Here is a 15,301-nt window from a genome sequence, read left to right on the forward strand (position 1 = left end):
TCTTGCCAGTTTTTTAGGAATTTCATTTCAGCAATGGGAACTAGCTCTATTAGTTTCCTCTGTTCACATTTGCTGAGTATAGCATTCTTATTTCACACCCTTTGTTACATCTCTTGCACTGCCCTTGGCATGTGTTCCTTAACTGTTGACAAAATAAAGTTTAATGCAGTTTGCTAATTTGTAAAATGTGCTGTCATAATTTTAAATGGGTATTCTTCCTCCTCCCAAGTCTCCTTTGCAGCATCTACCATATAATAACTCAAATGGGTTAAATGTATTGCAGCTTGGGCCACTTATCTTATAACAAGAAGGAGGCAGGGAAGTTAAGTGATAATTATTACCATCCGGTTTGAAGTTTTCCTTTAGCATAGCTCCACTAACCCATCTGTTTGAGGTTGGTTCACTGAAGGTTTTAACTATTTTACTTTAAACAGCTATCAAAACTGATACATTACCATGCACATAAATGGTGTTCCCTAGGCTATGAGTACTTCTTTGGGAACCTCTACATTGGAGAAATATAACACTACCTATCTGGCTTTTTAACTTAGCATTGGCTGTTTCTGCAGGAGGACTGCTATAGAAACTTAGTGGCATAGTCAGTAGTCACTAGATGCTATAGGTAGCTATTACTGGTCTTTAATAATGGACACATAAGATTCATGGATATTGCCCTGAATCTGATTTTAGTGAAAGATTAAGTAGGCATAGGTAGCAGAAGACATTTGGACCCAGGATATGGTGCCATTTTTTGACATTCTGTGTAAGTTGCACAGAAGTTTTCTATGTATTTCATTACACCAGGCCACTAAAATTTAGCTAACATTCTAGCTTTATTTTTTGTTAATAACAAAGTCCCCAGGATTCAGTAAGGTTCCATGCAGGAATAGCTTATTCCTGCACAGAAATTACCGTTTAAGAGCAGCACAGCAGTGCACCAAGCATAGTAATGAAGGCATGCTGCATCTGCTCCTAAACAGACATGGAGCATGGACGAGTGCAGGGGGTGTGTCTGAGAGCAGAACTCTCACAATACACATGTCCCTGCACTCAAGAATTGCCGTTCGGCAATTACAATGAGCGAGAATGCTCATAGGGCTTTGCATACCTCCCAACTGTACAGATCTTCACAGAATGTACAGATTTTTCACCCATACAGTTGGCCTAAAACCCTGTTTGTCCTAGGAAATCACTGGGATGATGGCAGGATTGAAGTCATTAAATAATGGCATACATTTGAGTTTCAGACACCAAACCCATCAGAAACTTTATATTAAAACAAATCCTGTTACTCAAGCAACTTGCCTAAGTTTATAAGAGCAATATTTAAAATATGTCCCTAGTTGTATCTCATTTTGTCAAGCTTTGTCCAGATATTTTACATGAAGAGGTTGAGAGGTATGGGGGTTGCTAGGATGTCTGCCAAATGTGAGAGTCCACAGCAATACGTGTAATCTGTCCCTTTCTAGAGAAAATAACAGTAGATAAATGTTTTTTATTAAACAGATTAAATTTAACCGTAGGATGGGCAGGTTTGCCCATTGCTTAGCTACACATATTGTAGCTTAAATAGCACAAGAAGATAAATAGCAAGATACATTGAGGTGAGGCAGTACTACAATAGTGTAGTGGTCAAAGTGCTCAATTTGTGAGCAGCCATTCCTGGTTTGATCCTCACTGTAGTAAATTCCATTTTCTATGTGAAAGCAATATATGAGTATTTTTTTTTGCTGTATAACCTACTAAATAACATATATTTGTGAACAGGAGTACTTCATTAAGTGCAGATGTGAGGTATAATTGTAATAATGTAGTAAAATCCACAGATAAACACAAGTGCCCCATACAGTATATGTACACATGAATCAGGGATACTAAACAAAGTTATAATGTGTAATGAATGATAAAACCATAGAGTGTCCAAATCTACCACTTTCCTAAGACCTATGTTTCATTTCTTTCTAAATTAGTGTGGGGGTAAGCAGGAGTAAGCACTTTTAAGCAGTAGTAAGTGGGTTTAAGCCTGTTAGCATGGGGGTAAGCAATGTGCACACAGGTTAAGCAATTTTGAAGCTAACTCTCTGTAAACATATTTAACCGGAAGTTAGCATTGCTTGCCATCATGCAAACCCACACAAACCCGCTTACAACTGCTTAAAAGTGCCTTAATCACTTTGTATCCAACAGCCCCTGTTCTGCCCAGCAACAAAATAAACAAGCCTTGCAGGTCTTGAACCCAGGAATCTGTACACTATAGTCACAGCAGTTAATGAGTAAGCCATCACAGCTGTACATAAAACAGAGGTATACCCAAACAGATCCTCACTATAGAAAAATCACAATTTACATGTGAAAGGAATCTATAAACAGTTTTATGTTGTATAACCTACTACATAACATATATCTGTGAACTGGAGTACTGCATTAAGTCCAGATATGAGGTGTCATTGTAATAAAGTGGTGAAATCCCCCAATAAACACAAGTACCCCATACAGTGTATGTACACATGAATCACAGATACCAAATAAATTTATAACATGTAATGAATGATAAATCAATGCCAAACAGCAAATACTGTGCAAATTTAAAAATAAGCAACACTAAGCATTGCATGCCTCTGCTTATTAGGTGTAAGCAATGCGTAGCCCAGCTAAATTGATTTGCCCATTGGTATACCCTTTTAAGCAATGTCACCCTTAGGTAAGCAGGTTTGTCCATAGCTTAGCATTTTCAAAACTGTCCAATCATGACAAAGTGCTGGAAATCAGCCCATTTAAACCCCACAGGTGGGAATACATCTCATAACTGGTTGCAGCTTCCTCCTGTAGGCACTATGGCTGGTGTCGGAGAAAGATTGCGCTTCCAAGTGCAGTGCTGGGGCATCCAGGAGTCCAAAGTCATGGCAGAACTCCTCAGAAAAGCCCATGAAGAGAGACTGCTGCAGGGCCAGTACCAGGGTTCCCAATATAAAGCGGAAGCCTAGGACTGTCTCGCCCGTGACCTCACCAGTGCCACTGGCATCCCTTGAACTGTTAAGCAGGTCAGGCATCACTATGCCGACCTGAAATGGAGGAAGAGGGAGCTCTTGGATCAGTGGATCCAAGAAGCTAGGCAGAGGAGTGATGTCCAAGTATTAAGTATCATTCTACTACCTGTTTAGTAATTGCCAGCTCATGTATATTATGGATAGGTATGGCTAAATATTCCTCTTACGTCTTTGACAGAGGCAGCAGAGCGGGCTGTGAATCAGGAAGCCCATGCATGTAGGCTGCAGAGGCTGCATTGCAAGGCAGGTTAGTAATAATCTTGTATGAACTGTCATAAGAAATAAATCTAAAGGTAGTAGAAAGTTAATTGCCAGTATAAAACCTGTATTGTGTATGGGATGTACTGAATAAACTAGACAATATGGCTGGAAGAGTCTTATATAGGTTGTATGTAAATAAAAGGGTAACAGCCTGGCAATAAAGGTCTAACTCTTGGACTGCTTGTGTTTACTCTGGTATCATATGGTAATGTAGTGTTGCATTCTCTTAATAGTACTGTTGTATTAAGCACTGTTACCCACACTGTGCTACATAAATACAATGTGTAGGAATGTCTGTATACGACTGTTGTAATCACAAGGTCATATTGTACAACTGAGAGAGACTTAGACAGAAAACAGTGAAAAGATAGCCAACATAATCCAAATAGCACACTCAACTGAGATGTAAACAGTTGTATTTTTAGCACACACAGCCATGTTTTGAATCCTGGGAGTGGTAGTAAGCTGTATGCTGAATTATACTCCTCACCTGTACAGATATTGTCAGAAAGTTCAGATAATTGGCTTATTTTTCCTGCCTGTCACCCCGTCCCCCTGGCAAATCAGCAGGATGATCCCAGAAGTTTAGGCAGCAAATAATGACATACAACTGATTGTCAAACATAATAACTGTCAGAAATATATCTATAAGGACAAACTTGTCACTCTAGCAACTCACCGAAATGTTATGAGAGTAATATGCAAAGTACGTCCCATCTCTACCCTCATGTTGTGAAGCTATGACCAGAGTGTGTGCAGTAACAGAGTGAGACGTATGTCCATAATAATAATGTGGAATCAGGTAATATGTGTGGAAACATTCAAGTAGTGTTAAAAAACATTCCCTCCACAGGTCTGTCAGATAAGAAAACTGTGCCTGGAAATAAAAGATTGAAATCCTGGACTGGTACTGTTTAGTCTGGTATTCTATGGCATTGTTAGTGCTGCAGTTTCTCTGAATAATAATGTACTACTCATCACTGTCATCCACACTGTGCTACATAATAAAACTGTCTAGGAAACCCTGTATAAGAGTATTGTAATTACAAGGTCTGATTGTAAAACCACTGGAGACTTATAGACAGAAATCAGAGAAGAGATACACAGCAAAATCTAAATAGCATACTCAACTGTGATGTAAACTGTTTTATGTTTAGCAGACACAGCTATGGTTTGAATCCTGGGAGTGGTAGTAAGCTGTATGTAGAATCATACCCCCAACTGTACAGATTTGTCCAGAATGTCCAGATAATTGGCCCATATCCGCTGCATGTTACCCTGTCCCCCTGGCAAATCAGTGTGATGATCTCTGACATTTAGGCAGCATTTAATGACATATAACTGACTGTCAGACCTACAAATATTCAGAAAATGTATATGAAAACAAACCTGTCATTGTAGCAACTCACCAAAAGTTTATGAGGGCAATTGTCAAAATATGTCCCAGTTTCACCTGCATGTTGTTAAGACTCACCCAGAGTGTGTGCAATAAGAGAGTGAGAGGTATGTGCATAACATCAACCTGGAATCTGGGAATATGTGTAGAAACAGTCAGGTAGTGTTAACAAACAATACCTCCACAGGTATACCAGGTAAGAGGTGTATACTGCAGGTAAGACACAGTTCATGTATATAGTTGTCTACAAACATACCACTGTCCAAACTAAGACCATAGGGTAGTGTAATAATACTTGTAGGATACAGATTACAGCACTGACTAAGAAAGTATTGAGAACTACAGGGATACACAAGTTGTTAATTGACATCTTTCTCCCCCCACCATATCTGCAACAATAATCTAAATACATAACTCAATGGGTATGTGTACAATTAAATCTACTGTTGGGACATATGTTCTATTGTTTGATAAATACTGAAATTTGTTTCTATGCATATGCCATGTTGAAATGCTCCCACATTGGTGGCATGCTGCCATCAATGTATCTGCATGCTATTGTAATGGCCACTGTGGTTCCATATATGCATGCATTCTGTTTGCTATGCAACTGTGCCATACCTGCTGTTTTGGGTTAATGGAAATATCTATTCATGCTGTTATACCTAATCCTGGAATGTGTTGACTATTACTATCCCACATATGGTTTAAAACTGAAAGACCATAGCACGTTTGGGAAGGCCGGTCCCAGCGGACCCACCTCTCCCACCTCATCTGGCAGTGGCACAGGGCACCAGCATGTCTGAGTCCCACCCCGGGAACTCCTCATCCACTGGTCCTGCACCACCCTTGGGTGGAACCACCTCAGGGGATGGGGGTTGTCTGCCCTGGGAGCGGGAGTGGACAGGAAACTGTCACCCATCATCAGGTCCAGGATCTGGTGCATAGCGAGCTCTGCAGCGAGTTCAGAGATCAGCTACACCAGCTTGAGGGCCATGTGGCACATCTAGAGGGTTAGCCTGCCTCTCCTAACCAGCCCCAGCACAGCCACCTTTGGGGCCATCAAGGTACAGTGGTGATTGCCCATGGGTGGGGACCTTAGTCTACTGTTTCCCTTTGGGGGCTCATGGGCTTCCGACTTCCAAACATCCCTCCTTCTCCAAGGTGTTTACCCCCCCACATGTGTCAAATACCGCCCCTATATGCTATCTTGTCTGTCTTGTCTGTCATCCTACCCACCCTATCTCCCCAAATATACCTACTATCCCTCCCCATCATACCACTCTCACCTTAAAAAAAAGGGCAATCTGTTCCCAAAAAAATCCTTGCCCCATACATAGCTGCCCATTTCGCATGTGTCCACTGAACACATGTAATCTGGTCTAATTAGCTTCACAACATATTATTGTTGTCCTCACCCCTCTTTCAGGGGTATGAGTGTCCAAATCTACCTCCAAATCAGGGTATATGCACAGCTGTTGCTGTAGAAGAAATGGGCAGCTAAGGACCTTCCCTACACCTGTCCTGCACATCCCTAGCTATTTTCCCTACTGTATTTTCCTCTTTGTACCCCTTTTTCACCACTTTCCTATCAACCCTTTTTCTTTTCTTTTAAAGAAATTAGCACGGGGGTAAGTGGGAGTAAGCACTTTAAAGCAGTAGTAAGCAGGTTTAATCCTGTTTGCTTGGGCGGTTAGCAGTGCCTACACAGGATAAGCAATTTAGAGGCTGAGTGTAAAAATATTTAACTGGAAGTTAGCATTGCTTACTGTCGTATAAACCTGTGCTAACCCGCTTACAACTGCTTAAAAGTGCCTTACCCACTCTGTATCTAACAGCCCTTGTTCTGCCCAGCAACAAAATAACCAGCCCTTGCAGGTCTTGAATCCAGGACCCTGTACACTATAGTCACAGCAGTTAAACACTAAGCCATCACAGCTGTGAAGACAGCTGTTGTTTTTCTAATATATCTGTCAGTACACATGCTGAATAGTATTGAACAACTGTCTTGACTTCTACAATGGCGTAGTACTTGTTAGTGATATTACTGTTGAATCACATATGTTGTTTTATCTAAATATACATATATCAGATAAATATGGTGTGATACATCTGGGAAGGTATATACAACAGTCATGTTTACACATAGCAAGGATATATATATATATATATATATATATATATATATATATATATATATATATATATGTAGATATCTATAAATATATGTGTGTATATATATGTATATATATATATCCATATAGGTATGTATATATGTATATGTGTATATATCTATATAGGTATATGGATATATATATATATATATATATATATATATATATATATGTATGTATATATACATATATGTTTCACATATGTCCAGAACTTGTAGTGGAGTCATACCTCAGCACCAGTAGTCACAACCTCTTAGTGCAAGGGGATGTCATGTAAGTATTGCAGGTATAAATGTAGACTATTGCTACTGTAACAGGGGTTGTCTTAACAGAAATGTTCTGTGTCGGAAGTCACATCTGATATTGACATGTACGCCATCAGTTACTGACAGACATCCTAAGATCATCATAGTACAGTACTACAGATATCACAATAATGGTCCTGTGGAATACAGCAGAGATATGCCCAATAAATGTGAACAGTCTGACACACTCTGGTCAGTCCAGAGGTATACACAGAACCCCTTAGTGCAAGACATGTGGACCAAGCCTGACAAAGTGGATGTTAACAGCCATGTAAATGGGTATATCACGTAAATACTGGAATATATATATGCTCACACAGTTTATGCATTCACACACTCCTGTCTGTCCTGACACATAATAACTGGAGAAGCAGAGGTCACAAGCCCACATACTACCCACTAGTTAGTAACATACATCTGTACAGCAGTTATGGTGGCCCGGCAGCAGTACATCTGACAAATATCTGGACATAACATCACACTGGGTAAGTACACTGAGCTGCTAGGCATGTCACAAAGCACTGTTCAAACTACAGATGGACTTCCACATCACTGGCCTACATGTATTATGGGGGAATACATATGTACCTGCAAATATAGCAGGCTCTACAGGCATGTAATAGCATGGAGTAACAGACACCTGTGTGAAAGCGCATACCCACAACCAATCTGAACACAGCCACAGCCACATATGGTAAGCATGCTTAATATTACAGTATATGGACTGTCTGATCAATGCCATCCTCATATGTGCCACTCACATACTAACCCTAAATATATTGGGCCAATACACAGTGTATTCTCATGCCTGACTGTGGTATGGGACATGTGTGGGTTTGGCCCTACAAACATGTACGTCGATAGCGTACCATACACTGGAGCAGCATGCAACATCAGATAGAACAGGACCAAGAACAATGACATCTACCACAGTCTGCATGCTGGCCAAGGTACATATATGCAATACAGCCTTTGTCGACAATCACCATAAGTACACAGACCTCACTACTGTATACACTACAGCAGAATGTTCAGGTTTTGTCCTCAAATATAACCCCTACTATACATAACATGCCTAATAGTCTGATATCTCACTGGCTAGTTATCAGGTATGATGTTAATAAATAATGGTGTACTGAACATATGCACCACTTACTGCATGACATATGTACAAAAGTTGATGGAGTTGTGGCTGGAGGCACAAACACAGGGCCAATATTGACATGTTGCTGTGGTAACCACATACATTTACTGTTGTAATAGGGTTTGTTGTGACATATGTCTTCTGAGGGATATGAAGTCAGTAACTCTCATGGCTGTCACCATGTACTGACTGCAGTCCTCAGACTATGCTACTGCATTTCTAAAGATAGGTCATCTGTGAGTAATACAACACACGTAAGACTCCAAACACTGGCGAGTCTGCAGATAGCCCTACAGGTGGGGGTTTCCTCAACCATATAACACTGTCATGACAGGTATTAAATCATGTCTATACACATTGAGCAGAGTGGATGAGAGGTGTTGACTACATCTCTTAGCTGAGATATATAAGTATCCTGTTTTTTTCGATTATTTATACTGATTATTATTTCTAGCAATTTATATATAGCACTTTTATTGCCTGCTGCTTAGTTTTTGAGTATATTTTATTGCTATTAACTAATTTGCATGGGTAACTGATTTGTTTGCAGTTAAAAGCTTTCTGTATCTTTACAAATCTTTATCTGTTTAAAAACTTTCATTTTGTGGCTTTCTGTAGTGCTTACTGTCTGTAGGCTAATATCTTTAGTATTTGTCCTAGTTCAGAATTGTTGGCTCTGGGCTTGTTTATTTATACAGTGATTGTTCAAAGCACATGAACAGGTCATCTTGAATTAGCTGAAGCCTTTCTTTACCTTGGCTAGATTGTGTTAATTGACTGCTGGCTAGTGGGGGCTGGTTCTTTTGTGTTTTTGTAAAAAAAAAAAAAAGTTGTTCTTCTGGTATTTAAGCCCTAACTTTGAGAGAGTTTCTGTCTATACCCACCGAGCAGAGTGGATGAGAGGTGTTGACTACAACTCTTAGCTGAGATATATAAGTATCCTGTTTTTTTCGATTATTTATACTGATTATTGTTTCTAGCAATTTATATTTAGCACTTTTATTGCCTGCTGCTTACTTTTTGAGTGTATTTTATTGCTATTAACTAATCTGCATGAGTAACTGATTTGTTTGCAGTTAAAAGCTTTCTGTATCTTTACAAATCTTTATCTGTTTAAAAACTTTCATTTTGTGGCTTTCTGTAGTGCTTACTGTCTGTAGGCTAATAGCTTTAGTATTGTCCCCACCCTCCCAGTTGGTGTCTTGCTGTTATACTTGGTGGCCTTGCAGTTGCTTGCCCCTACTGTAAATCTGATCTGGGACACTCCTCCCAGTCTAGTGTCATTAGCTCATTCTACCTAATACAGAAAGAACATTTGATAAGGCCTTCTGTTTCTCCTTTTTCCCTTTCAAAAAAAAAAATTGCCTGAGTCTCCTTGTGTTCTGACTGTGCTTCTCAAACATTTTGGAAATATAGAGCATATTTTAGAGCATTTATTATAACTGTAATTGCCTTAATATTGCTACAACTCAAGTGCTCTAGGTTGCACAACATCTGAAGTGTTTGTGTGTTTTAGCTGCTTTTCTGTATGTATAGACTTCTCTGTATATGTAGACTAGCTACTTATTCTGCTGTGTTACTGCCTCTTAAATAATTTTTCAGTTGTGCACTTGCCTTGCTTCATTTAAAAAGTTTTAAATTGCTAATTTTGTAGAGTTTTAATTGCATTTACTGTTTAGGACTACACACTCAAGTGTGTTAGCCTTTTCTGTGTTTATTTGCTGTATTATTGCATTGTTCAGTCTGTTTCAACAAAAAAAATACTATCTTGTTTGCTCGTTTCCCACCTTTTCTAGCCAGTCCATATCCCAGGCTTTGCTTGTCTCAGGACTTTATTTTCTGTGCTCAGAGCTATCCAGACCTTGCTTTGGTAGAGGGAAGTCCTACTGCCTACCAGTGGGACTGGTGAGCATTGTACTGCCTATCTAACACTAGAGGAGTTGTTTCCAGCTCTGAAATTGTAATTTTATTAGCCTTTTGGGTTGATTTCTATCCCTTTCAACTTTCTGGCTTAAAAATGCATGTGTTTGCACATTTTCACATCGTGCAGCACTATGAGGCTACAGTTAAATTATTTCAGGTTCCAGAAAGTCTGCTCTTCAAATTTTCCCTTAAAACTAGCTGGTTTCTCAGTAGTAGCACTAAAATCTGAACCCCTGTGACTAGCAATTGCTCTAGAACCTGCTGGAAAGCACAAGGAAGCCTGAAACTGATACAATCACTCAGCTCTCCTTGTCAATAAGAAGAAATTAATCATAGGCACTAAACAGCCTATAATTGCAAAGTACCTTGCAAAGATAAGAGAAAACAGCTCTTAAACTTTACAAAAAAGCACCTAAACAAGCATGTCCAAGGGTCAGCTTCCGGTGATTTCTCCTGTCCACCTGGTGAATCTGAGCATACTGGGGCAATGCGGCAACTGCCTCATGTGCACAGACAATCCTCTCCTCCTACCACCCAACACTACAACCTGAGAGAGATGCACTTACATAGCCAAACTGGAAGCAAAGCTCTCACCGGCCAAGATTGTGCTAGACAGTCAAGAGGAGAAGGTTAACACCTACATTACACCTCAAGCAACTCATAGCCCTTCAAAACCCACACCATCAACAACCACACATAGCAACACTAAACCCACATATGCGGAGGCCCTTAACATTAACCTGCCCAAGCAACAAGGACCTACGAAACGCAAACAAACACCAGTCACAACCAAAGTGACACATAGCTCACAACACCAGTGTGCCACCCAGCAACAGCCCCTAAGGCAGGACAATGTACCCAACACTTTAGTCATAGGTGACTCTATAGTCAGGCACACTGATGTCCCACTCACCAGGCTGAACAAGGAGAAAATTACAGTCAGCTGCCTGTCCGGTGCCAGGATCAGCCACATAACGCATGCACTCAAGTCACTCCACAACAAGTACAAATACAACTCTGTCATTGTCCATGCTGGAGTGAATGACTTGAGACGTACCTCCCTGGACTACATGAAAAGAGACATGGAAGAGCTCTTGGATCATGTGACCCGGGCAGGTATGACCCTAGCCCTGAGTAGCATCCTGTCTTCGCCCAGAATGATACCACAGTATAAGGACAAAATTATTGACTTCAACAATTGGCTAAGCTTCTGGTGTCATTCAAGGGGGATCCAGTATTTGTCTGCTTTGGAAGACATGATCGACAAACCACAATGCTTTGCCAGAGATGGTCTGCACCTGTAACCCCTGGGATTCAAGTTACTGGCTGAAGCTCTTGCCACCCCTATAGTGCCTTTTTTAGGCAAGGTTCAAAGGATAAAACCACCACCATAACAGATACAAGCATGCAAAATCAGAAGGTAATGCTACTCAATGCTAGGCATCTAAACCTCAAAATGCACTCTCTCGAGGCACTCCTAAAAATGGAGAACATCGATATCTGTGCAGTAACTGAGACATGGATCAAGGGTCCAGAGAGCACTCCTGCAATACCAGGCTACAATTTTTACCACACTTTTTGGCCACAAAACCAAGATTGAAACACTAAAGGTGGAGGAGTGCCCATATTCACCAAGGATATTCACACCTCCATGCTAGTTGCCCAACACAATGCATCTGAAATTCTCTAGGTGCAACTAACACTAGGTAAGACTGCAATCCAAATTGTAGCTTGCTACAGATCCCCCACCATGCCCCAAGATTCTCACTACACCTTTCTAAACATACTGAAAAATATTAAGATACAACCAAACACCTTAATACTGGGTGATTTCAACTACCCTGCCATTAATTAGGAAAACTACTCGGGTACCAACTCCGTTTCCCAACGGTTCTTAGAATTCATAAATTCCAATGCCCTGGATCAACTAATCCATTGTCCCACCAGGGGCTCCAATATCCTAGACCTGGTCATTACCAACATGGGAGATAGATACTCCACACCAGTGGTCACCCCCTCATTGGTCAGGTTTGACCATAAGCAAATCACCCTTGACATCCACATCCAACCCCCACCCCCCAGTAAGGAAACCTCCTTAAAAAACTTCTCCAAAGCCAACTTCAAGCTATTGAAGTCAGAAGTGACAAACTTCACAACACCCACGCAGACGGGATCTGGAAGTTCGACTGCAGAATCTTACACTAAGACACTGTATGAGTACATCCACTTGTGCATGAATCATGCCATCCCAAATAGAACAAAGATGCTTTTCTTCAAAAAAAGGAAGCCAATCTGGTGGTCCCCTGCTATAAACAAACTATGCCACACAGAAGGAAGAAATTGTTGCAAAAAAGAGGAAAATCCCAGGATGCAAAAAACTCCCTCACCAGCCTCAGTAAGAAGCTGAGATCCCTCATAAAATCCTCAAAAGCTAGTTATGAAAATAAAATTGCCAAAGATTCCAAAGGCAACCACAAGGCATTCTATAGTTATGTCAAAAATCTAAATGGCAATGCTCAGATCTGCTCTGAGCTACAACAGAATGGCATTAAATATACTGATCCCAAGGATATTGTCAATATCCTGGCAAATCGATTTAGTGCCAACTTCACCCCCCTCTCACCCCCTAAAGGGCCCATCTCAATACCAACAGATTGCCAAATTCCAATAATCACAGCCACACAGGTAGAAACCGCACTCTCCAAAGCTAAGAATACAGCATCCATGGGACCAGATGACATCCCAGGCTGTGTACTACATGAACTACAAAATGAACTGGCACCTCACCTAAGTGTCATGTTTAATCATTGCCTCACCTCAGGCTTTGTGCCCAATGAGTGGCACACAGCTGCACTTATCCCGGTCCACAAGGGAGGATCCGCCTTGGATCCCGGGAATTACCATCCCATCAGTCTGACAAGTCTGATCTGCAAGGGCATGGAATGCATTATCATGAAACTTATAAACAAAGACATTGGCAACCTTCAAACACTGGACCCCACCCAGTTTGGGTTTGTGAAGGGCAGATCTTGTCTCCTGAATCTAATTGACTTCTTTGAATCAGTCTCCAGAGCTGTGGACAAGGGTAAGGCAATCCACACAGCCTATCTGGACCTCGCCAAGGCCTTTGACACCATCCCCCACTCTGGAATCATAGATAAACTTACTAAGCTGGGCATAAATCCCTACGCCACTCGATGGGTTGCCAACTGGCTTACTGACAGAACCCAGACTGTAAAAGTAGCTGACTCCAAATCCAGCTCCAGACAAGTGACAAGTGGAGTACCTCAGGGTTCAGTCCTGGGACCACTCTTGTTTGGCATCTACTTCTCTGAAGTATAGGCCAACACTAACGTACTCTGGCTAACAAAGTTTGCAGATGACTGCAAACTGGGAGCCATTATTGAATCCCCAAATTATGTGGATATTCTACAAAAGGGCCTTACAGAAACAGATGCCTGGTGCCAGAGACATGGGCTCAAGCTTAATGCCAAGAAATGTATAGTTATCCCCTTTGGAAAAAAACATGTGCCCATGAATTACCACATAGGTGGCAGGACATTAAACATCAAAAGTGTGATGAGAGACTTAGGGACACAGGTGGACAGTGGTCTCACTTTCGATAACCACATCACCACAACAGTCAAGAAATCCTTCTATATGGCACACCTCATCACTAAGGGCTTTTCATCCAGAAAAAGGAGGTCATTGTCCCACTGCACTCATACCTCATTAGACCCATTATAGAGTATAATGCCCTGTTTGGTATGTACCTCACAAGACATCTGCAACAGCTGGAAAGGCCACAGAAATACTTGACTAAAAGAATCATAGGCCTAAAGCAGATGCCATATGCTGACCGTCTAAAAAAACTCCAGCTATACTCTGTGGCATATCGTCTACTCAGAGTCAATCTCTGCTTAGCATACAAGGCCATGTCAAACCCTGAGCTGTTGGACATGCTCCACTTAAAGAAATCCCAATCCCTCAGAGCCACACGCTCCAGGGATCTAAACCTTGTCATCACAATAAACAAAACATGCTGGAGGGATAGGTTCCTGACCCAGAGACTCCCCATACTCTGGAATAGACTGCCCACACATGTCAAGCAGAGTGCCTCATTGGCCCTCTTCAAAAGGAACCTTGATGATTGGATGGGAGATAGGAAATTTACCCCGGGGATCATGTCAGTCACCCTGCTAGATAGGGGCACAGAGAAGTAAATATTGTGGGAAGAAATATCCAGGGAATTGTTATGGCTATGCTTACATAGGCCCTAGGGCCGATAGCCTAGTACCAACCTATGAACCTATGTAGATCAGCCATATCCACACAAACCCTGTTAAACCAACATTACTTCAAATGTAGAAGAGCAAGACTTACATTCTGTACTCATGTCTGGAACACCCCCCTCCTGTTTGTTGGCCTATCTCCACAGTGTATGTTGTAAAAGGCATATCCCACTACCCTCTGTGCTGCTGTTTGCCAAACACCAACATGAAGTTCGGCTCACAGTGAATGAAAAGGGCCAACACCCACATGATGTTCCTAGTTATAGGAGTGTGTTTTCATGCAATTGGTTATGAGAATTTTACCACAGCTGTTCCACATGCAATCAGCTACTGGGGGACTGCAATTCATGCACAGGCCATCAGGTGATCATGAGAATCACTTACAAAACACAAGCTGCTGCCTTAGCAAAGAAGGTGTACTTCTCCACATCCACCAGAGAGGGAGTGAGAGAGACAGAAACAAAGTAAAAAAGGAAGGAGGTAGGAGAGTAAAAGCTGGGCATGTTTGTCTCACACACTTACCAGTATGGGGTTTCAAACCTCTGCCTGACTATGTATTGCTATTACATTTTTATGCAGTTATTGCATGCGCCATAGAGCTTACATGTGGGAGAGCTATCCAAAGGTATATTTGAAGGTGAGTGACATTAGCAACAGTGAGAAAGGAGGGATAAGGTAGGTGTAGTACATGTGCCTGTCCACAAAAGCAGGTGTCAAGGATGACACGGCCATACTCTCTCAGGGACTCACACATGTTAT

This window comes from Protopterus annectens, chromosome 1.part1 (assembly GCF_019279795.1).
Source record: "Protopterus annectens isolate FY-2018-M chromosome 1.part1, PAN1.0, whole genome shotgun sequence".
Lineage (NCBI taxonomy): Eukaryota > Metazoa > Chordata > Ceratodontiformes > Protopteridae > Protopterus > Protopterus annectens.